This window comes from Bubalus kerabau, chromosome 20, assembly GCF_029407905.1.
Source record: "Bubalus kerabau isolate K-KA32 ecotype Philippines breed swamp buffalo chromosome 20, PCC_UOA_SB_1v2, whole genome shotgun sequence".
Lineage (NCBI taxonomy): Eukaryota > Metazoa > Chordata > Mammalia > Artiodactyla > Bovidae > Bubalus > Bubalus kerabau.
Genome location: NC_073643.1, coordinates 6,547,637 through 6,570,058, shown reverse-complemented (window position 1 = coordinate 6,570,058; position 22,422 = coordinate 6,547,637). Strand labels below are relative to the sequence as shown.

At 40.4% G+C, this 22,422-nt stretch overlaps 1 long non-coding RNA gene across 1 annotated transcript in view; it reads left to right on the top strand.

The window, feature by feature from the left end:
- The first annotated feature begins 245 nt into the window (after positions 1-245).
- Positions 246-22,422, top strand: part of LOC129634995 (uncharacterized) — a 77,886-nt gene continuing 55,709 nt past the window's right edge. Inside the window, exons 1-2 of the long non-coding RNA XR_008706047.1 lie at positions 246-568; positions 12,421-12,575. This is a non-coding gene — a long non-coding RNA (uncharacterized LOC129634995). The remainder of the gene's footprint in view (positions 569-12,420; positions 12,576-22,422) is intronic.

The following is a 22,422-nucleotide window of genomic DNA, read 5'->3' as shown; positions in this document are numbered from 1 at the left end:
CTGTCTAAAAGAGCTCTTGCCCGCTGGTTGTCAGTGCGGGAAGTCAGGCTTTGGACAGGAGTCTGCCCTCCCTCTTTGGTTACCAGCCTTCGAAATAGAGCAAACTTTCTTTTCCACCAACCTTGCCTCTTTATTGGATTTTGAGCTGGGAGCACCAGGATCCACTTTCACTAACAGGTTTTGGCGCCCACCTGAGGCCGCGCTCTCGCGATAGCTGGCTCCCAGGGTGGGGTTTCCCCCACGCCGAGCTGCCGCCGTGATGCCCCGCTGGGAAGGCTGTGAGGAGCTGCTGCTCATGGCTCTCGGGCCCTGGGAGGGCGTTTGGGGCATGTTCCCAGTAGTTGCTGAAACCATTTGTGTCCAGGATCCTCCCAGCTTCTCCCCTGCTCAGCACAGGCTGCCAATGTACGCTTTTCCTTGTTGGAACGGAAAGATGCTTCTGGATTAGCTGAAGAGCTCCAAGACTTAAGTCCTCCGGCGTGTACCCGGCTAACTTCTCTTTTGAACACGAAGTGCTATTTGGGCATTTTTGCCAATTGGTTCTGATATGTATCTGCCATCGAGGCCTGTATGTGTTGGGAAGTGTTTGTTTGGGACTCCATATCCTCTGGAGGGCTTAGGACAGTTCTGTCTTTGGTGTGTGTGGGCTTATGACTGTTCTGTCTTTGGGGCGGGGGTGTGTGTGTGTGTACGTGTAAGTGTGTGAGGGCTTATGACAGTTCTGTCTTTGGTGTGTGTGTGTGTGTATTCCATTTGAGTGATTGGTATTCTTGTTGCCTTTTGTAAAGTGGCGAATTCAGGTGCAATTCATTAAGAAGGATTTTAGCTATAAAAATATGACTAAAGAGAAAGATGATTGTTTTTTAAACATTGTGTGGCCACCATAATATTCTTCAGACTCCAGAGAAAACTGATTAGGGTGAAACTTTTGAAACTCCATGCCGACTTTAAAAAAATGCACATGAAAGTTATGAGTTAAGTTTTATTGGGTGCAGAGTGATGACTAAAACTGGGGAGACCCTATTTCAGATAGCTCTGAGAAACTGCTCCCAAGAGGCAGGGGGGGAAGGTCAGTATTATAGATGTGATTTTGGTGAAGGGCGGTACGTTCAATCAAGCACATATTTTTTGCAGAAGGTTTCTGCTTGTCACCAGGAGCAGTTATCACCATCAAGGAACTTAATGCTTTTCTAGATATGAGGAGATACAAGAATTGGGTTTATGAAATTGGCTTCTGAAATAACTATCTGAAGACCTGTTCTGTCAGTTTTTCCCAGACCACAGGGTGCCTCATTTCTGCTGTCCACCTTAAACTCCTTTCAGGGGGTGTTTAAAGTCAGCAGCTGAAGCAGTATATTATTTAGTCCTTGTAGGGGTAGATGGCAAGCACCAATCTGTAGTTGACATCCAAAATTAGCTCTTTTTACGTGCACAGAGAAAGTTCGATAAAATACTGGTTTTAGGATTCTCAGAATTTTGAAAGAACAAAAAACTTTGTAGAAGAAAGCTTGAAATTAACTCTTATCATCTCCTTTGTGTATGCCTCTCAACAAAATCCCAAGTATAGTGATCTTTCCCCCCTGCTCTTGGGTGCAATTTCTCCACTATCTGAAATACTGTCTTCTGGGCTCTAGTCCTAATTTTTCCCCCAATAAAACTTAACTCAAAACTCATGGGCATTTTTCTTGGTCAGTCCATGTCTCCGCAAGTGACCCAGTCTTGTTCCTTTTTTATGGTTAAGTAATATTCCATTAGGAGAAGGCAATGGCACCCCACTCCAGTACTCTTGCCTGGAAAATCCCATGGGCAGAGGAGCCTGGTAGGCTGCAGTCCATGGGGTCGCTAAGAGTCAGACATGACTGAGCGACTTCACTTTCACTTTTCACTTTCATGCATTGGGGAAGGAAATGGCAACCCACTCCAGTGTTCTTGCCCGGAGAATCCCAGGGACAGGGGAGCCTGGTGGGCTGCTGTCTATGGGGTCGCACAAAGTCGGACACGACTGAAGTGACTTAGTAGCAGCAATATTCCATTGTATACATGTACCACCACTTCTTTATCCATTCCTCTTGTCGATGGACATCTATGTTACTTCCTTGTCCTGGCTACTGTAAATGAACAGTAGCTGCAGTGTGTTGCAGTGAATACTGGGGTACATGTATCCTTTTGAGTTATGGTTTTCTCAGGGTATATAAACCAGTAGTAGGATTGCTGTCATATGGTAGTCTTCTTTTTAGTTTTCTAAGGAACTTTTATACTGTTCTCCATAGTGGTTGTACCAATTTACATTCCCAAAAACAGTGCAAGAGGGTTCCCTTTTCTCCACACCCTCTCCAGATTTTTGATGATGGCCATTTAGATCAGTGTGAGGTGATACCTCATTGTAGTTTTGATCTCTTCAGTTCAGTTCAGCTGCTCAGTCGTGTCTGACTCTTTGTAATACCACGGACCACAGCACACCAGGCCTCTCTGTCCATTGCCAACTCCCAGAGTTTACTGAAACTCATCTCCATTGAGTTGGTGATGCCATCCAACCATCTCACTCATCCTCTGTCATCCTCTTCTCCTCCTGCCCTCAATCTTTCCCAGCATCAGGGTCTTTTCCAATGAGTCAGTTCTTTGCATCAGATGGCCAAAGTATTGGAGTTTCAGCTTCAATGTCAGTTCTTCCAGTGAACACTCAGAACTGATCTTTAGGATGGACTGGTTGGATCTCCTTGTAGTCCTCTCAAGAGTCTTCTACAAAATCCATAGTTCAAAAGCATCAATTCTTCGGTGCTGAGCTTTCTTTATAGTGTAGCTCTCACCTCCATATATGACCACTGGAAAAACCATAGCCTTGACTAGACAGACCTTTGTTGGCAAAGGAATGTCTCTGCTTTTTAATATTCTGCCTAAGTTGGTCGTAACTTTCCTTCCAGGGAGTAAGCATGTTTTAATTTCATGGCTGCAGTCACCATCTGCAGTGATTTTGAGCCCCCCAAAATAAAGTCTCTTAATGTTTCCACTGTTTCCCCATCTATTTGCCATGAAGTGATGGGACCAGATGCCATGATCTTAGTTTTCTGAATGTTGAGTTTTAAGCAAATTTTTTCATCTCCTCTTTCACATTCATCAAGAAACTCTTTAGTTCTTCTTCACATTCTGCCTTAAGGGTGGTGTCATCTGCATATCTGAGGTTATTGATATTTCTCCTAGCAATATTGATTCCAGCTTGTGCTTCATCCAGCCCAGCGTTTCTCATGATGTACTCTGCATATAAGTTAAATAAGCAGAATAACAATATACAGCCTTGACATACTCCTTTTCCTATTTGGAACCAGTCTGTTGTTCATGTCCAGTTCTAACTATTGCTTCCTGACTTGCATATAGATTTCTCAAGAGGCAGGTCAGGTGGTCTGGTATTCCCATCTCTTGAAAAATTTTCCACAGTTTATTGAGAACCACACAGTCAAAGGCGTTGGCATAGTCAATAAAGCAGAAATAGATGTTTTTCTGGAACTCTCTTGCTTTTTCAATGATCTAGCGGATGTTAGCAATTTGATCTCTGGTTCCTCTGCCTTTTCTAAAACCAACTTGAACATCTGGAAGTTCATGGTTCACGTACTATTGAAGCCTGGCTTGGAGAATTTTGAACAGTACTTTACTAGCGTGTGAGATGAGTGCAAATGTGCGGTAGTTTGAGCATTCTTTGGCATTGCCTTTCTTTGGGATTGGAATGAAAACTGACCTTTTCCATTCCTGTGGCCATTGCTGAGTTTTCCAAATTTGCTGGCATATTGAGTGCATGACTTTCACAGCATCATCATTCAGGATTTGAAATAGCTCCACTGGAATTCCATCACCTCCACTAGCTTTGTTTGTAGTGGTGCTTCCTAAGGCCCACTTGACTTTGCATTCCAGAATGTCTGGCTATAGGTGAGTGATCACACCATCGTGATTATCTGGGTCATGAAGATCTTTTTTGTATAGTTCTTCTGTGTATTCTTGCCACCTCTTCTTAATATCTTCTGCTTCTGTTAGGTCCATACCATTTCTGTCCTTGATTGAGCCCATCTTTGCATGAAATGTTCCCTTGGTAACTCTGATTTTCTTGAAGAGATCTGTAGTCTTTCCCATTCTATTGTTTTCCTCTATTCCTTTGCACTGATCACTGAGGAAGGCTTTCTTATCTCTTTTTGCTATTCTTTGGAACTCTGCATTCAGATGCTTATATCTTTCCTTTTCTCCTTTGCTTTTCGCTTCTTGTCTTTTCACAGCTATTTGTAAGGCCTCCTCAGACAGCCATTTTGGTTTTTTGCATCTTTTCCATGGGGATGGTCTTGATCCCTGTCTCCTGTACAATGTCATGAACCTCTGTCCATAGTTATTCAGGCACTCTATCAGATCTAGGCCCTTAAATTTATTTCTCACTTCCACTGTATAATCATAAGGGATTTGATTTAGGTTATACATGAATGGTCTAGTGGTTTCAGCTACTTTCTTCAATTTAAGTCTGACTCTGGCAATAAGTAGTTCATGATCTGAGCCACAGTCAGCTCCCAGTCTTGTTTTTGCTAACTATATAGAGCTTCTCCATCTTTGGCTTCAAAGAATATAATCAATCTGATTTCAGTGTTGAGTACCTGGTGATGTCCATGTGTAGAGTCTTCTCTTGTATTGTTGGAAGAGGGTGTTTGCTATGACCAGTGCATTCTCTTGGCAAAACTCTATTATCCTTTGCCCTGCTTCATTCTGTACTCCAAGACCAAATTTGCATGTTACTCCAGGTGTTTCTTGACTTCCTACTTTTGCATTCCAGTCCCCTATAAAGAAAAGGATATCTTTTTTGGGTGTTAGTTCTAAAAGGTCTTGTAGGTATTCATAGAACTGTTCAACTTCAGCATCTTCAGCATTACTGGTCAGGGCATAGACTTGGATTACTATGATATTGAGTGGTTTGCCTTGGAAGTGAACAGAGATCATTCTGTCGTTTTTGAGATTGCATCCAAGTACTGCACTTTGGACTCTTCTGTTGACTATGATGGCTACTCCATTTCTTCTAAGGGATTCTTGCCCACAGTAGTAGATATAATGGTCATATGAGTTAAATTCACCCATTCCAATCCATTTTAGTTTGCTGATTCCTAAAATATCAACATTCACTCTTGCCATCTCCTGTTTGACCACATCCAATTGCCTTGATTCATGGACCTAACATTCCAGGTTCCTATGCAATATTGCTTTTTACAGCATCAGACCTTATTTCTATCACCAGTCACATTCACAACTGGGTGTTGTTTTTGCTTTGGCTCCATCTCTTCATTCTTTCAGAGTCGTTTCTCCACTGTTCTCCAGTAGCATATTGGGCACCTACTGACCTGGGGAGTTCATCTTTCAGTGTCCTATCATTTTGCCTTTTCATACAGTTCATGGGGTTCTCAAGGCAAGAATACTGAAGTGGTTTGCCATTCCCTTCTCCAGTGTGCCACATTTCGTCAGAACTCTGCACCAAGACACATCCATCTTAGGTGGCCATACACAGCATGGCTTAATTTCATTGAGTTCGACAAGGCTGTGGTCCATGTGGTTAAGTTTGTTTAGTTTTCTGTGATTGTGGTTTCAGTCTGTCTGCCCTCTGATGCCCTCTCTCAGCACCTACCATCTTACTGGGGTTTCTCTTACATTGGACGTGGGGCATCTCCTCACAGCCGTCGCTACTGACCTTGGATGCTACTTGACCTTTGATCTGTATTTCTCTAATAATTAGTGCTGTTGAGCCTCTTTTCATGTGCCTCTTGGCTATCTGTATGTCTTCTTTGGAGAAATGTCTGTTTTGGTCTTCTGCCCAGTTTTTTGATTGGGTTATTTGTTTTTTGATATTGATCTGCATGAGATGTTTGTATATTTATATTTTGGAGATTAATCCCTTGTCAGTTGCTTCATTTGCAAATATTTTCTCCGATTTGGAGGGCTGTCTTTTTGTCTTGTTTATGGTTTTCTTTACAAAAATTTTAAGCTTAATTAGGTCCCATTTGTTTATTTTTATTTTCATTACTCTAGGAGGTGGGTTAAAAAAAAAAAAGCTTGCTGTGATTTATGTCAGTGTTCTTCCTACACTTTCTTCTAAGAGTTTTATAGTGTTTTTGTCAATAATTATTAAAACTGTTAGTCCACATGTCATTTCTAAAGTGTTATGATTGCAATTTATGCTTTCACACGGGCTTCTGATTTGTGCCCTGTGCAGTGGATAGGTTATTATGATTCCTACTTTTTTGTCCCTACTTTTTAAAGGAAGAATCTGGGCATGCAGTAGCTTTCCCAGGTCACAGTGGGTGTCACTGATGAAGGATTGCTGATGTTAATTCTATATTGATCATTCATCAACTGTATTTATTAATAAACTGACACTTATTGGATACTTATTATAATTACTACTCTATTTAATTCATTGGGAAGAAGAGGCATAGAGATGCCAGGTAGAATCCCTGACCTCAGACACTGATGCTGCTAAGTCGCTTCAGTCGTGTCTGACTCTGTGCAACCCCATAGACGGCAGCCCTCCAGGCTCCCCCGTCCTGGGATTCTCCAGGCAAGAACACTGGAGTGGGTTGCCATTTCCTTCTCCAATGCATGAAAGTGAAAAGTGAAAGTGAAGTCGCTCAGTCGTGTCCAACCCTGTGCGACCCCATGGACTGTAGCCTACCAGACTCCTGTGTCCATGGGATTTTCCAGGCAAGAGTACTGGAGTGGGGTGCCATTGCCTTCTCTGTCAGACACTGCATGGTCTCAACACACAAAGGAGATTTAACTTTTAAAGGAACATTAATTACATATAGCAAAGTCTTGTGAGAATACCCCATAAAAATCAAAACTTGGATACAGCATAATTGATAGTCTTCTTTTCTCTAAGTAGCCCCTACTCTCCCACCTGGGGATGGGCAAAAGTGGACATAGGGAGACAGGAAGTCTAGGCAAGGAAGTGGTCTGGTAGGTATGGAAATGTAGGTGACCCCTGCATCCCAGTTGCTCTTCCAGTTGATAATTGGAAGCTGTGAAATTGGAAATTTGTAATATTGCTGTCAGCTATCCTGGATGCACCATCCAGCTGTATGACCCCAAACTGTCCCCAGCGGAGAGTTTAGCCAGAATCTACAGGCACCCAGCATGACCTTGCACTAGGACTCCTAGCTCTGCCCACACCTAGCAAATTCTTTTTTTTCCCCTACCTAAAGCAAAATCATTCTGTAGTCCCAATAAGATAAAGAGAGATGAAAGAAAATGCGATTAAAATGCAAACAAATGCTGTTAGATGATTGAATGCCCTTTATTAACATGGTTTTAAAATTGTTTTCCAGTTAATTAATTTTTGAGTTAAAATAATTCAAAATATACTATCCTTGAATTAGTCATCTTGAAATTTCATTTCAAGCCAAGTTTCTTATATCTGTGTACGAGAGACAGATGCTTCTCAGAGATGGTGAAACTTGATTGCTTCTTCTCTCCTGGGATTTGGATCTATCCATAGATGACCAGAAGCCAGAGTAGATCACATCAGTGAGACACATTTGGGGCCAGTTCTCCCTGGTGGCTCAGACGGTAAAGCGTCTGCCTGCAATGTGGGCAACCTGGGTTTGATCCCTGGGTTGGGAAGTTCCCCTGGAGAAGGAAATGGCAATCCACTCCAGTACTATTGCCTGGAAAATCCCACGGACAGAGGAGCTTGGTAGGCTACAATCCATGGGGTCACAAAGAGTCGAACTGAACGACTTCACTTTCACTTTCTTCTATTTTATTCACTTTAAAGTTAGCATTGTTATCCTGTTTTTCTTTTGACACGCTGAACCTGTGTTACTTATTACTCTTTCTTTCTACTCTATAGTAATTATTATTTATAAGCAAGTCATATACAAAAATCTTTTGAGGGTTCAGAAAAGGAAAAAAAATTGAGAGATGAACCAGGGTAAAAAGTATGGAGAACAGTGGCTTTTGCTTAATTGAAGATCAAATGTCTTTCTCAAAGCACTCAAATCTAAAATATTAAAAAACAGTGTGTATGCATAAAACAAAAACATAAGCAAAGATGAGAAAATGCTGATTTAGTAGCCAGCTTGTAACCCCTGCACTTATCTGGTTCCTAGATGACACCAAATGCCCCTAGATATGCACCAATTATGTGTTATTTGTAGTGGAATAGCCAGAAATGAGTCTTGAACCTGACAAGAATAAATGTTCAATAAATATCCAAGAAACAAGTGAGTGAATAATAAATGAATGGTTAAACTTTTAGAGCAGAAAAAGTGTTTGAGGAACTCTAAGGGAAAGTAAAATAAATTGTACTATGTTCTTATTATGTAAAAACTGAAAAATTTAATATATTTGTCTTAGTTCTTACAATTCTTATGTGAATGTGCATAAGTATTTCCATTTATTGGAAATGACTGAGAAAACATCCTCACAGATGAGAAGTGATACAACCAAGTTCATAACATTATCAATGAATGAAACAGATTTCTTTTGGGGGTCCAAAGACTTCCTGTGCTCGTTTAATGATATCCATAGTTTTTCTTGACTAAACTAAAATGCCAAATATAGCCTGACAGTTTTAAAAAAAAGAAAATTTTTATTCTTTTGACTGCCAATATTTTATTTCATGACCAGAGTGTTCATGGCACCACAGACTAAAGGGAAGCCTTCTTCTCCTGGGTATTGGGCTGTGTCAGAAGGCTTAGCCCTGGGATGACGGTGATATTGGGAAAGTCATGGTGTGGGCACAGCACCCTTTGTTAAATGCAGAATGGAGCTTGGAATATGCCTCATGCTCTGTGACACACACCCTATCACTAGTGCCATATTTCCCATCTCTTTTTCTTTCGGTTCTTAGACGTGTCTTGGCAAATTATCAGTGTTCAAAAGGAGTATTTGAAAACCAAAGGGGATGATTCAAGTACAATGATGAAGATTTAAGGAATCTGAAATGGCAACCACAAAGAACATTCTTCTGATAGTTTTTGAAGCTCTGTAGTTTTTTAGCAAAATGTCCTTGTAGCCTTTGAGAGACTTAAAGATGTATTAATATCAAAGAGGCTTCCTTGATTTTGATAGGGACTTATGTAGGGTGCGTTTTTAGAATGGCAATGATGAACTTTTTCATTGATTCAAAGGAAAAGAGATATTTCCATGTCACATGGGAAGCTGGGAAGAGAAATTAGATCAGCTGGCAACCTCACTGTCTGCCTCCTCCAGAAGCCCGGCTAGATGGGCAGAAAGTCATGAGAGAGACTCCAGAAAGCACCTGTCATACCTTTCCTTCCCACCTATTGTCATTAAGTAGGACACATTTTACCAATTCAGACTAAGAACATCATTTTCTGCAGACTTCAGATTAGTGTTTTTATTTTTTTATCACATGGTCTCTCCAAATGGTCATAAATTCTAAAGACACACTTGTTCATCACTCTTCATCCAGTGGTCCTGAAATGACCAGGGAGGTGGCCTAAGTCCCTCCATTGCAGCACAAGTGAGATTCTTCTCCCCTGATTTTTTATGAAAACAGGGACTAGCTGGCCCACCAGGCAGCTCTAACTCAGCATCCCTGGGTCCTTGCACCTCTCTGGTCCCCACACCTCTCTGAGCCAGCATCCTCCCTGGTCCCCACACCTCTCTAAACTTGTTGTCTAGTCGCTCAGTTGTGTCTGACTCTTTGGGACCCCATGGACAGTAGCCTACAAGGCTCCTCTGTCCATGGGATTTTCCAGGCAAGAATACTGGAGTGAGGTGCCATTTCCTTCGCTAGGGGATCTTTCCAACCCAGGGACTGAACCTGCATCTCTTGCATTGGCAGATGGATTCTTTACCAATGAGCCACCAGAGAAACCCCTCTCTAACCTCAAAATCTTTAGGGCATTTGCAAAATCACCTCCAGAGAAAACTCCTAGAAACAACTGGCTTTATAGCATGTTTCTCTTCTGCTGTATGGGTGGCTGTCTGTTCCTGCCACATAGTAATTTGACTGTGACAGTTAAGTGACATACTTTACAGGTTTGGTTTGTGAAATAAATGAATAGATGCAAGCAGAGAAGGAAAAAAAATAGAAACATGAAAAGATCCCAGAATATGGTATTTGTGGAGGTGGGTTTGGTGTTGGTTCAAGTAATCACATGATATCAAATAACCCAGATGTCTGCAGATCAATCAATAAGATGGAGAACTCATATCAAAACTCATGCTTATAAAATTTCTGAGTTTTCTAACTCAGATGAAAATACAATAGGAAGATGGAGATTCAAGAGTGAAGGGATATATACATATATATACACACACATTACTGATTCATTTCATTGTACAGCAGAAACTAACAGAACATTGTACTACAATTAAAAAGAAATAAGATGAAATGATCTAAGAACAAAGATATCTGGAAAGTATGTATATTTATTTTAAAGCAACTTGGTTAAAAGATCTTTAACTTACTATACAGCTTGCTGACTCAATATTTACTACACTAAGAAGTCAGAGACTTTTTTTCATGATCTCTTGTTTTTTCCCCTTAGAAAGGGAGAGCGTCTCTTTCCTGGTTGAGCTTCAGTGAATCAGAATATTGGCCAAGTATTTATTGCATTCTCATGATTTGGCCCGTGCTGGCCCACCATCCAGACCTTGCTCTGACCGTGGCTCTGTTCCTTTCTCCTGTGTATAAAGTGGTTTCTGCTGCTTTTCAGCAAGCTAAAAAACATACTTTTCCCATGGGAAAAAAATACAAGAGGAAGGTATACCCCTTAATTAATTTCATTTTCTTCTTTCTGTGAACTCTGGTTTAACAAGATTGAAGACATTGAAAATGAAGAAATTAAAGATAAAATGAACAGTAACCTTTCAGAATTGTCAGGGGCTTCAACTATGGAATTTCCATGAACTGTCCCCATTAGAATATAAATTGGTGACAAATTCCAAACACTATCAACCTAAAATGGGTACTTTAGTTTCTTTGTATCAAGTCCATTCCTCATCTATGAAACCCTTATCTGTGACTACAAAGGAAAATAATAAACAAAACCATCCAAGTAATAGTTATCTGATCATATTTCAGTCTCCAAAATTCTCCATGCCTCTCTGCACATGGAGCCCAACCAACTTTGGGGAAAGTAAATCATGTCTGATGGTCGAGTGCAATTTTTTTTACCTACTATTGTCAGACAGAGAAGGAACAATCACTGCCCAGTGTCCTTGTGCAGACAAATATTTGTACACTTTTTCATTATGTTAACAATGATACAGATCTTTATTTCATGTAGCTCTGGGCAAGCCAACATTGTCACATCCTATTCTAAGCTGTCTTTTTCAGTTAGTTAAAAAAGAGAGAAAATAAATTAAAATATCAATCAAACACTTAAGAGATGTTGGGAGGTGTCTCCTATGTTCCATGCACTGTTAGAATCTGGAAAGGAGCCATCAAAGTTACAAAGGAAATTCAATGGAGAAGAATGGCAGTATTTTTCATAAATGGTACTGAAATCACTGGATGTCTATATATTAAAAAACCAACCAAAAATCCTTTGATAACTTAAAAAAATTGTATTGGACTATAGCCGATTTACAGTGTTATGTTAGCTTCAGGTGTACAGCAAAGTGAATTTCTTATACATATATCTATTCTTTTTAGATAGATATTCTATCTATTAGATATTAGATATCTAATAATCTAATTAGATAGAATATCTATTTAGATATCTAATAATATCTATTAGATATTCTATCTAATTCTTCTCTCTCCTTCCTCTTTTGTTCTCTTCTCCTGTGGTTTGACAGCTATCTTTAACATTGCGTTTGGGTTGCTTTTTCTTTTTTGTGTGTGTATATCTATGTGGAAAAGAATGGCAACCGATAGGACTCACACTCTTGTTGCTGGTTAGTCACTAAGTTGTGTCCAGTTCTTTTGTAACCCCATGGACTGTAGCCCATCTGGCTCCTCTGTCCATGGGATTTCTCAGGCAAGACCACTGAAGTGGGTTGCCATTTCCTACTCTAGGGATCTTTGCGACCCAGGGATTGAAACTGTCTCCTGCATTGCAGGCGGATTCTTTAACACTGAGCCACTAAGGAAACCCAGGATGTACATACATAGTTTTATTTCTGGATTCATATACAGTGTCATTAATTTGTTTGGCCATGTGGACACTAATATGTATTGTATATAGTACATTGTATTATATATTGTACGTATATACAATACTATATATACACATACATGCATATGTACAATAGTATATATACAATACTATGTAGGTTGGAAAGTCAAGTAGTATGATTTCACATTTATTTTTCAGGAAATTCTTATTAATGCATTTTGCTGTTCTTGATTCTTTACATTTTCATATGATTTTTAAATCCACTTTTCTACAAAAAATGCTTATTTTGACTATGAATGTGTTGAATATACAGGTCAGTTTGGAGGATTTGGATCTGAATGCCTTGTGATCTGTCTGCACAGCAAATACCCCATATGGCTGACCTTAGCCTCCAGCATCTGAACCAGTACCACAAAACCAAAAGCTTCTACTCTGAGCACATTGTCCGACATGATCTGAGGCCACCAGGTAATAAAGAGAGATACTTTCATCAGACAGAACATTCCATGAGGAGTTAACTCCAAGGAGTCAAGGCTATAGGCTAGACCTCCCTTTGCTCGGGGCAATTCTTTCCTACAGTCATATATATTACAGTTTTCATATTGCTCAATTTGATTTACTAAATTGTTGACAGTTTTTGTGTTTATGGTAACAAGTGTTATTTGTGTATATTTTTCTTTTCCTATAATATCTTTGCCTAGTTGGGATATCAAAGTGATATTGCTATTCTCAATGAGTTGGGAAGGATACTCAATTCCCCAATTTTCTGGGAGGAATTTGTTCACAATTAATATTGTTTCTTCCTTAAATATTTGAGAGAATTCTCCAGGGAAGCCATCTGCACCGGAGGTTTTCTTTGTGGGGCGTTTTCAAGGTGCAAGCTGGATTCTTCTTAGGTCTAGTACATTCCTGTCAGCTGCTTGTTTGTATTAAGTGTGCTTGGTGGTTTGTGCCTTCTATGGAATTCATTCCTTTCATCTAAGATGTTGAGGCTGATGGCATAATGTTGCTCACAATATTTCTTTAGTATCCTTTTTAATGCTTGTAGAATCCATCTAGTAGTTTTACCTCTCTTATTCCTGATGCTTAAGAGCTGCATTTGCTGTCTTACTTCCTATTCAATTTGGCTCAAATTTTTTTTGATCAGTTTTATCGATGCTTTCACAGAAACTGCTGTTGGTTTCATTGATTTTCTCTACTATTTTTCTGTTTTCTATTTCAGTTATTTTTTTATTATTATTTTATTTCTTTTCCTTACTCTGAATGTAATTTGATTTTCTTATTTCATTCTCTTAAGAAAGAAAATAAATAATTGATTTGAGGCTTTCTTATTATCAAATATAGGAATTGGGTGCTATCAGTTTTTATTACTGCCTTCACCACAGCCCACATATTTTGAAATGCCTTGTTTTATTTGCATTCAATTAATTGATCTTCTTATTTCTTTTTTACTTCTTGTTTGACCTGTTGGTTATATAGTACTTTTTTTTTTCCAAAATATTTGAAGATTTTTTTCAGAGTTCTATTATTAATTTCTAATTTAATTCTATTACAGTAAAGGGTATACTTTGTATGATTCAGTTCAGTTCAGTCGCTCAGTCGTGTCTGACTCTTTGTGACCCCATGAACCTCAGCACGCCAGGCCTCCCTGTCCATCACCAACACCCAGAGTCCACCCAAACCCATGTCCATTGAGTCAATGATGCCATCCAACCATCTCATCCTCTGTTGTCCCCTTCTTCCCCTGCCCTCAATCTTTCCCAGCATCAGGGTCTTTCCAATGACTCAGCTCTTCGCATCAGATGGCCAAAGTACTGGAGTTTCAGCTTCAACATCAGTCCTTCCAAAGAACACCCAGGACTGATCTCCTTTAGGATGGACTGGTTGGATCTCCTTGCAGTCCAAGAGACTCTCAAGAGTCTTCTCCAACACCACAGTTCAAAAGCATCAATTCTTCAGCGCTCAGCTTTCTTTATAGTCCAACTCTCACATCCATACATGACCACTGGAAAAACCATAGCCTTGACTTGTATGATTAGAATATTTTATATTTATTGAGACTGTTTTTAATGACCCAGAATAGTCTGTCATGGTAAAGAGTGGCTCTGCACTTGCAGAAAATGTCTATACTATGGTTTGGGCGTGGTGTGATCTATAACATCAAATAGGTCATAATGGTTAATAGTTTTGTTAACATCTATACTAGTCAAACAAAGGTCTGTATAGTCAAAACAATGGCTTTTCCAGTAGTCATGTATGGATGTGAGAGTTGGACCATAAAGAAAGCTGAGCACCAAAAAACTGATGTTTTTGAACCATGGTGCTGGAGAAGACTCTTGAGAGTCCCTTGAACTGCAAGATCAAACCTAAAGGAAATCAATCCTGAATATTCATTGGAAGGACTGATGCTGAAGTTCCAATACTTTGGCCACCTGATGTGAAGAGACAACTCATTACAAAAGATCCTGATGCTGGTAAAGATTGAAGGCAGCAGGAGAAGGAGATGATGGGGAATGTGGTGGTTGGATGGCATCACCGACTCGATAGACATGAGCTTGAGCAAGCTCCAGGAGATGGTGAAGGACAGGGAAGCCTAGTGTGTTCAGTCCATGGGGTCTCAAGAAGCTGGACATGACTGAGTGGCTGAATAACAAATACTAGTCAAAAAAGTGTTTTTGAAATTGCCAACTACAGTTGTGGATTTACCTATTTATGTGCTGCTGCTGCTGCTGCTAAGTTGCTTCAGTTGTGTCCGACTCTGTGTGACCCCATAGACGGCAGCCCACCAGGCTCCCCCGTCCCTGGGATTCTCCAGGCAAGAACACTGGAGTGGGTTGCCATTTCCTTCTCCAATGCAGCAAAGTGAAAAGTGAAAGTGAAGTCGTTCAGTCGTGTCCGACACTCAGCGACCCCATGGACTGCAGCCTTCCAGGCTCCTCCGTCCATGGGATTTTCCAGGCAGGAGTACTGGAGTCGGGTGCCATTGCCTTCTCCATATTTATGTGCAGTTTTATCAATTTCTCTTTCATGTGTACAGAAATAGCTCTGATATTAATTGCATAAGCATCTAAATTTTGTATGTTTTATTGATGAATTGAGTTATCCTTAAAATGTGCTTCCCTGATGACTCAGATGGCAAAGAATCCACCTGCAATGCGGGAGACCTGGGTTCTGTCGTTGGGTTGGGAAGAGCCCCTGCAGAAGGAAACAGTTACCCACTTCAGTATTCTTACCTGGAGAATTCCAGGGACAAAGGAGCCTGGCACGGCAAAGAGGTCACAAAGAGTCAGACATGACTGAGCGACTTTCACATACATATATACGTACATCCTGATAATATCTTTTTCTCTTAAATCTTCATTGGTATTAATATATAGAAGCTACTCCTGGTTTCTTTTAAAAGTGTGGTTTATCTTTTTTCCATCATTTTATTGGATAACTGCTGTGTTTTTATTTAACGTAAGATTAGTATGGCAGCCTAGAGTTGTGTTGCTTTATATCCAATCTGACAGTTTTCACCTTTACTTGAGATACTTAGATCATTTGTATTCAGTGTTATTATTGGTATGAATGCATTAAAATATATCAACTTGTTACTCATTTTCTTTTGGTCTGACCTATTCTTTGTTAATTTTTTAAAATATGTTTTTTGATCCGGACCATTATTAAAGTGTGTATTGAATTTGTTGCAATATTGCTTCTGTTTTATGTGTTGTTGTTTTGGCCATAAGGCATGTGAGATCTTAACTCCTTGACCAGGGATCAAACCTGTACCCGCTGCATTGGAAGGCGAAGTCCTAACCACTGCACTGCCAGGGAAGTCAGTCTTCGTTAATTTTTAAAAATGTTCTGACTTTTTTTTGATTAATGATGTTTTTGTTTCATCTCTGGCTTATTGATGTCAGCTTCTGTTGTTATACTTTGCTTTAGAGTTTATAGAATCCATTCTCATCAGGATATATCTTTACATAATATTACAATACTTCGTTTTTATCAATACAAGAACCTTTTATACCTATTTCTCCTCTCCTGGACTTTGTGCTATTGTTGTCAGATATTCTATTTTTATAAATAATATAAACCTTACAATAGATTAGTATTTTGCTCTGAACGGTTGATTATCTTTTACAGAGAATTAAATAACAACAAAAAATTATTTGCATTTACGCACTTAGTTGACATTTATGGTGCTGCTGTCTTTTCTACAGATCTTGATTTCTGTCTGATACCATTTTTCTTCTGCTTGAAGGACTTCCTTAACATTTTTAGGTCTGAGAGAAACAAAGTCTTTCAGCTTTGATGTATTTGAAAAAGATTTTATTTCACTTTCATTTTTGAAATGTATTTTTGGTGGGTAAAGATTTCAAAGTTGACATTTTTTCCTCTCAGTACTTTAAAAATGTTACTAAAACAAAGTGTCTTCTATCTTGCATTGTCTTCAACAAGAAATTTTCTGTCATCTTTATCTTTTATTTCTTTCCTCTGTATATAGTGTTTCTTTATTCTACATCAACTTTCAAGAGTTTTCTCTTTAGCACTGGTTGTAAGCAAATAAATCATGATATGCCTTGCTGAAGTTTTGTTCAGATTTCTTGTCCTTCCAGATCATTGAGCTTCTTGGGTCTGTGGATTTGTAATTTTTATCAAATTTAGAAAGTTTTCAACCTCTGTGTCTTCAACTATTTTTTCTGTCCTTCCTCCCATTGTGAATACCAATTACATGTATGTTAAACCACTAAGGTTTTCCTACAGCTCATGAATACTCTATTCATTCTTTTCTTTTTTTTCCAGTATTTTTTCCTTAGAGTTTCATTGTGGATAGTTTCTAATTCTAGATTCTTGTGTTCTCTAATATTTTCTAATTTCTAATCTGCCATTAATGTATTTTCATCCTTTGAAGTTTGATTTAGGTCTTTTAAAAATATGTATTCTTATATCTCTACTTAACATGTTAAATCTTTCCTCTAGTTCTTGAACATATGGAATATAGTTAGAATGATTACTTTAATGTTCTTGTTGATTAATCCTCATCTGACTCATTTCTAATTGATTTATTTTTCTCATTATGGTTGTAGTATTCTGTTTCATTACATATGCAGTATGTTTATACTGGACACAGACACTGTGGATTTTAACTTTTTAGATGTTGGATATTTTTGTATCCCTATAAATACTCTGGAACTTATTCTTGGATTGTAGTTCAGTTACTTAAAAACAGTTTGATCAATTTAGGTCTTGCATTCAAGTTTTGGTAGGTGAAATAAGAGTTAAAACTCTTTTCAGTATTTTACCCAATATCTCATGAATTATGAATTTTGTTCTCAGGTTGAGGGGAACTGGCAGGGAATTTAGAAGTTTGGGAATTTCAACAAAGCCACCACCATGCAGTCAGTTGCCTGTGGCACCAGGGGTTATTTCTTGTAAGATGATCTGAGAACCACAAGGAAAACCCCATGTTGGCCATAGGTCAGTGCTCACTTAGCTATAGCACCCACACATAATGGAGAATAAGGGCTTTTTATCCCCTTCTGCTTTGTTGGCCATAAGGCATGTGAGATCTGAGCTCCCCAACCAGGGATGCAACCCAAGTCTCATGCATTGGATGGTGAACTTAACCTCTGGACCAGCAGGGAAGTCCCTGTAGTTTATGCCTACACACAGCAGGGGACAGCCCAGAAAAACAGAGCTCGTTCTAAGTGTCAGCAAACAGTATCCACCTTAAAGTCAACAGGTGTTTGTTTTGTTTTTAATTGAAATATAGTTGATTTACCCTGTTGTGTTCATTTCTTCTGTACAACAAAGTGACTCAGTTACACACATAGATACTCCACTCCATCCTTCTCCCAAGCCCTCTCCACTGGGCAACCACAAGAAAGGCCACAGTGTTAATTCTCAACTGCAGTGGACACTCATCGACGAAGATCAGGAGCTCGAATTTATCCATATGCACATCAACCAGCAGCTTATCCATTAACTCATCCACTCACACATCCTTCCAACCAATGTTTACATGTACCACAAATATGTCATGTCATATCCTGGGATATAGTACCCAGGTTACAAATGCCTAGGGCAGTACACGTCACAATCAAGATGGTGATGTAGATGGTGTCATCTACATCATCTACATCATCGTCATCACAACAGATGATGACATCATCGTCTGTTTTGTCCAGATACCAGAGCACTGCTGCTGCTGCTGCTAAGTCGCTTCAGTCGTGTCCAACTCTGTGCGACCCCTTAGACAGCAGCCCACCAGGCTCCCCCATCCCTGGGATTCTCCAGGCAAGAACACTGGAGTGGGTTGCCATTTCCTTCTCCAGTGCATGAAAGTGAAAAGTGAAGTTGCTCAGTCGTGTCCAACTCTTAGCAACCCCATGGACTGCAGCCCACCAGGCTCCTCCGTCCATGGGATTTTCCAGGCAAGAGTACTGGAGTGGGGTGCCATCGCCTTCTCTAACCAGAGCACTGGGAAGAGCTAAAATTACACACATTACATGCACTATGTCTCACCACTGATTCTGGTATACCAGAGAATCGCCACGTCGCAGTGGAGGTCAGCCAGTGTAGAGCACACACAATTCTCTGCTCTCCAACTCTTTGTATACTTAGGACGCAAAGGAGACAGACCTTGGGTGAAATTACAACAGATGCCATTTATGTCTAATCTTTGCCTCTCTGGTGCTTAGTGCAGTGAAAGATTCATGATTAACCTTCAGTGAACATTTGTGGAACTGTACCTGAGAAGAATTTGAACTGCTAAAAAGACCTGTCAGGATCTTTCTATGAGGAAACTCGTGGTCTTATGTGAGACATGCTAGTGGGCTTTAGGCTTTCATATCGCTCCACGTAAGTAATAAGGAGACAGACTACAGGGACACGAGGCAGAGAAGCATCTGCCTGAACCACTGCAGAGAAGGCTCCTCCCTGACAGTGATCACAGACGGTGGGCCTTGAAGGATGAATGAGAGTTTGCCCAGTGATGGTAGCAAAGGACGTGACAGGCTGGACGACCGACAGGCCGTAGTCAGACAAGTGTGTGGATAAAGGGAGGTGAAATTTAGGGGAAATTGAAAGTGTTGAGCAGGGAAGTAAGGTTGAATAGGAATTCTGAGCCAAATTGGGAAGTCTTATATACGGCACGAAGAAGCTTGAAATTTGTCCCTGCCCAATGGCTTCAAGCAAGGACAGGACAAGATTGATTGCATTTCAAAAGGATTAGGTGGTGGCAGCGTGGAAAATGGGAGTTGAAAGAGAGGGGGTTAGTTTGGAGACAGTTGCAGGGCAGTAGGTCAAACATGCCCCAGAGCAGTGCGAATGGAGGGGAAGGAGATTCATGTAGTTTGGAAGTGATGCAAATGATAAAGGCTGAAAGGGAGGGAAGATAATGGACAGCCCTCAGCCTTCTGATTTGGGCAGTGGACTGAATTTGGGGAATTAGCTTGAGGATCCATACACATCTCCAATATACCAAGTCCTTAAGGCCACATTGCAGGCCCTAAGGCAGCCTTCATCCGATCTGATTTGATGTGATCTGCTTTCCTCTCCTCCCTAAAGCTTCCCTCCTTGTCAAACTGTACCCTCAAAACTGACCAGGAAGCAAGACCTCACCTCCCAAGGTCTCTTCCCTGCTGGTGCTCTCAGGAAGGGAGCCTAAGTATTATTTCTCTTAATGTTAGTCACTCGGTTGTGTCTGACTCTTTGCAACCCCGTGGACTGTAGTCTGCATGGCTCCCCTGTCCATGGAGCTCTCTAGCTAAGCATATTGCAGTGAGTAGCAATTCCCTTCTCCAGGGGGTCCTCCCAACCCTGGTATCAAACCTGGGATTCCTGAATTGCTGGCAGGCTCTTTATCATCTGAACCACCAGGGAAGCCCAAATTAATGAATTGCTAATTATTTACTGAATAAAAAAAATAGAGATAAGTTTCTTTACATTTGGAACACTGCATAGTTCTAAAAACTATGGATCTTCGTAGGTATTTCTTGAATTGTGTCCCGAATGGTACTTATGAGACCTTACTGGTCTTCAATCACCAAGAGTGGCATTCACTAACATTTCTCTCTGACATACCCTGTCTATGCTTTGATGACCCATTTCTCAATTGAGTTTCCATTCCTTTTGGATGAGCCTGGAGATGTAGTTGCCATAGGAGTGCTGTTGTTCATTGGACTTGGCTGTCTCCAGTGAGCCGTTAGCGTCGTAGGGAACCACAACCTGCAAGTCATGTATGTTTCAAGGGAGTTATATCCCCTTATTGGATACCATAAACTCAGTGGGGGAAAAAATGAATGAATTGCTGAGGTGAAGGATGAGAAGGAAAGTTGTCCTTTGGCAAGTTTTGATTCTTTAAGCATTATAACACATAGTGAATGTTTTTGACTGGCAGCTAGAAATAGGTTATTGTGGAGATTGCTTCCTGCTGCTGCTAAGTTGCGTCAGTCGTGTCCGACTCTGTGCGACCCCAGATACGGCAACCCAGCAGGCTCCCCTATCCTTGGGATTCTCCAGGCAAGAACACTGGAGTGGGTTGCCATTTCCTTCTCCAATGCATGAAAGTGAAAAGTGAAATTGAAGTCGCTCAGTCGTGTCTGACTCCTAGCGACCCCATGGACTGCAGCCTACCAGGCTCCTCCGTCCATGGGATTTTCCAGGCAAGAGTACTGGAGTGGGGTGCCATTGCCTTCTCCAGATTGCTTCCTGAATGGTGTGAATTTAAGTAATATTGTGAGATGCCTCTGGTTCTCAATAGAATACTATTAAAAATAGAGACTATAAAGATTTCTGAAAATGAATTTTCTTTTTTTAAAGATAAGTTCAGTTCAGTTCAGTCGCTCAGTCATGTCTAACTCTTTGTGACCTTATGGACTGCAGCACGCCAGGCCTCCCTGTGCATCACCAGCTCCTGGAGTTTACTCAAACTCATGTCCATTGAGTCGGTGATGCCAGCCAACTATTCATCCTGTGTTGTCCCCTTCTCCTCCTGCCCTCAATCTTTCCCAGCATCAGGGTCTTTCCAAATGGCTCACTCTTTGCATCAGGTGGCCAAAGTATTGGAGTTTCAGCTTCAACATCAGTCCTTCCAATGAACACCCAGGACTGATCTCCTTTAGGATGGACTGGTTGGATCTCCTTGCAGCCCAAGGGACTCTCAAGAGTCTTCTCCAGCACCACAGTTCAAAAGCATCAATTCTTCAGTACTCAGCTTTCTTTATAGTCCAACTCTCACAATCCATACATGACCACTGGAAAATCCATAGCTTCGACTAGACGGACCTTTGTTAGCAAAGTAATGTCTCTGCTTTTTAATATGCTATCTAGGTTGGTCATAACTTTCCTTCCAAGGAGTGAGCATCTTTTAATTTCATGGCTGCAGTCACCATCTGCAGTGATTTTGGAGCACAAAAAAATAAAGTCTCTCACTGTTTCCACAGTTTCCCCATCTATCTACTGTGAAGTGATGGGACCAGATGCCATGACCTTAGTTTTCTGAATGTTGAGCTTTAAGCCAACTTTTTCACTCTCCTCTTTCACTTTCATCAACAGGCTCTTTAGTTCTTCACTTTATGCTATAAGTATGGTGTCATCTGCATATCTGATATTGATATTTCTATTCCAGCTTATGCTTCCTCCAGCCCAGCGTTTCTCATGTTGTACTCTGTGTATAAGTTAAATAAGCAGGGTGACAATATATAGCCATGACGTATTCCTTTCCCTATTTGGAACCAGTCTAATGTTCTATGTCCAGTTCTAACTGTTGCTTCCTGAGCTGCATACAGATTTCTTGGGAGGCAGGTCAGGTGGTCTGGTATTCCCATCTGTTTCAGAATTTTCCACAGTTTATTGTGATCCACACAGTCAAAGGCTTTGGCATAGTCAATAAAGCAGGAGTAGATGTTTTTCTGGAACTCTCTTGCTTTTTCAATGATCCAATGGATGTTGACAATTTGATCTCTGGTTCCTCTGCCTTTTCTAAAACCACCTTGAACATCTGGAAGTTCTTGGTTCATATACTGTTGAAGCCCCACTTGGATAATTTTGAGCATTACTTTATTAGCCTGTGAGATGAATGCAATTGTGTGGTAGTTTCTTTGGCATTGCCTTTCTTTGGAATTGGAATGAAAACCAACCTTTTCCAGTCCTGTGGCCACTGCTGAGTTTTCCAAATTTGCTGGCATATTGAGTGCAGCCCTTTCACAGCATCATCTTTCAGGATTTGAAATAGCTCCACTGGAATTCCATCACCTCCACTAGCTTTGTTCATAGTGATGCTTCCTAAGGCCCACTTGACTTCACATTCCAGAATGTCTGGCTC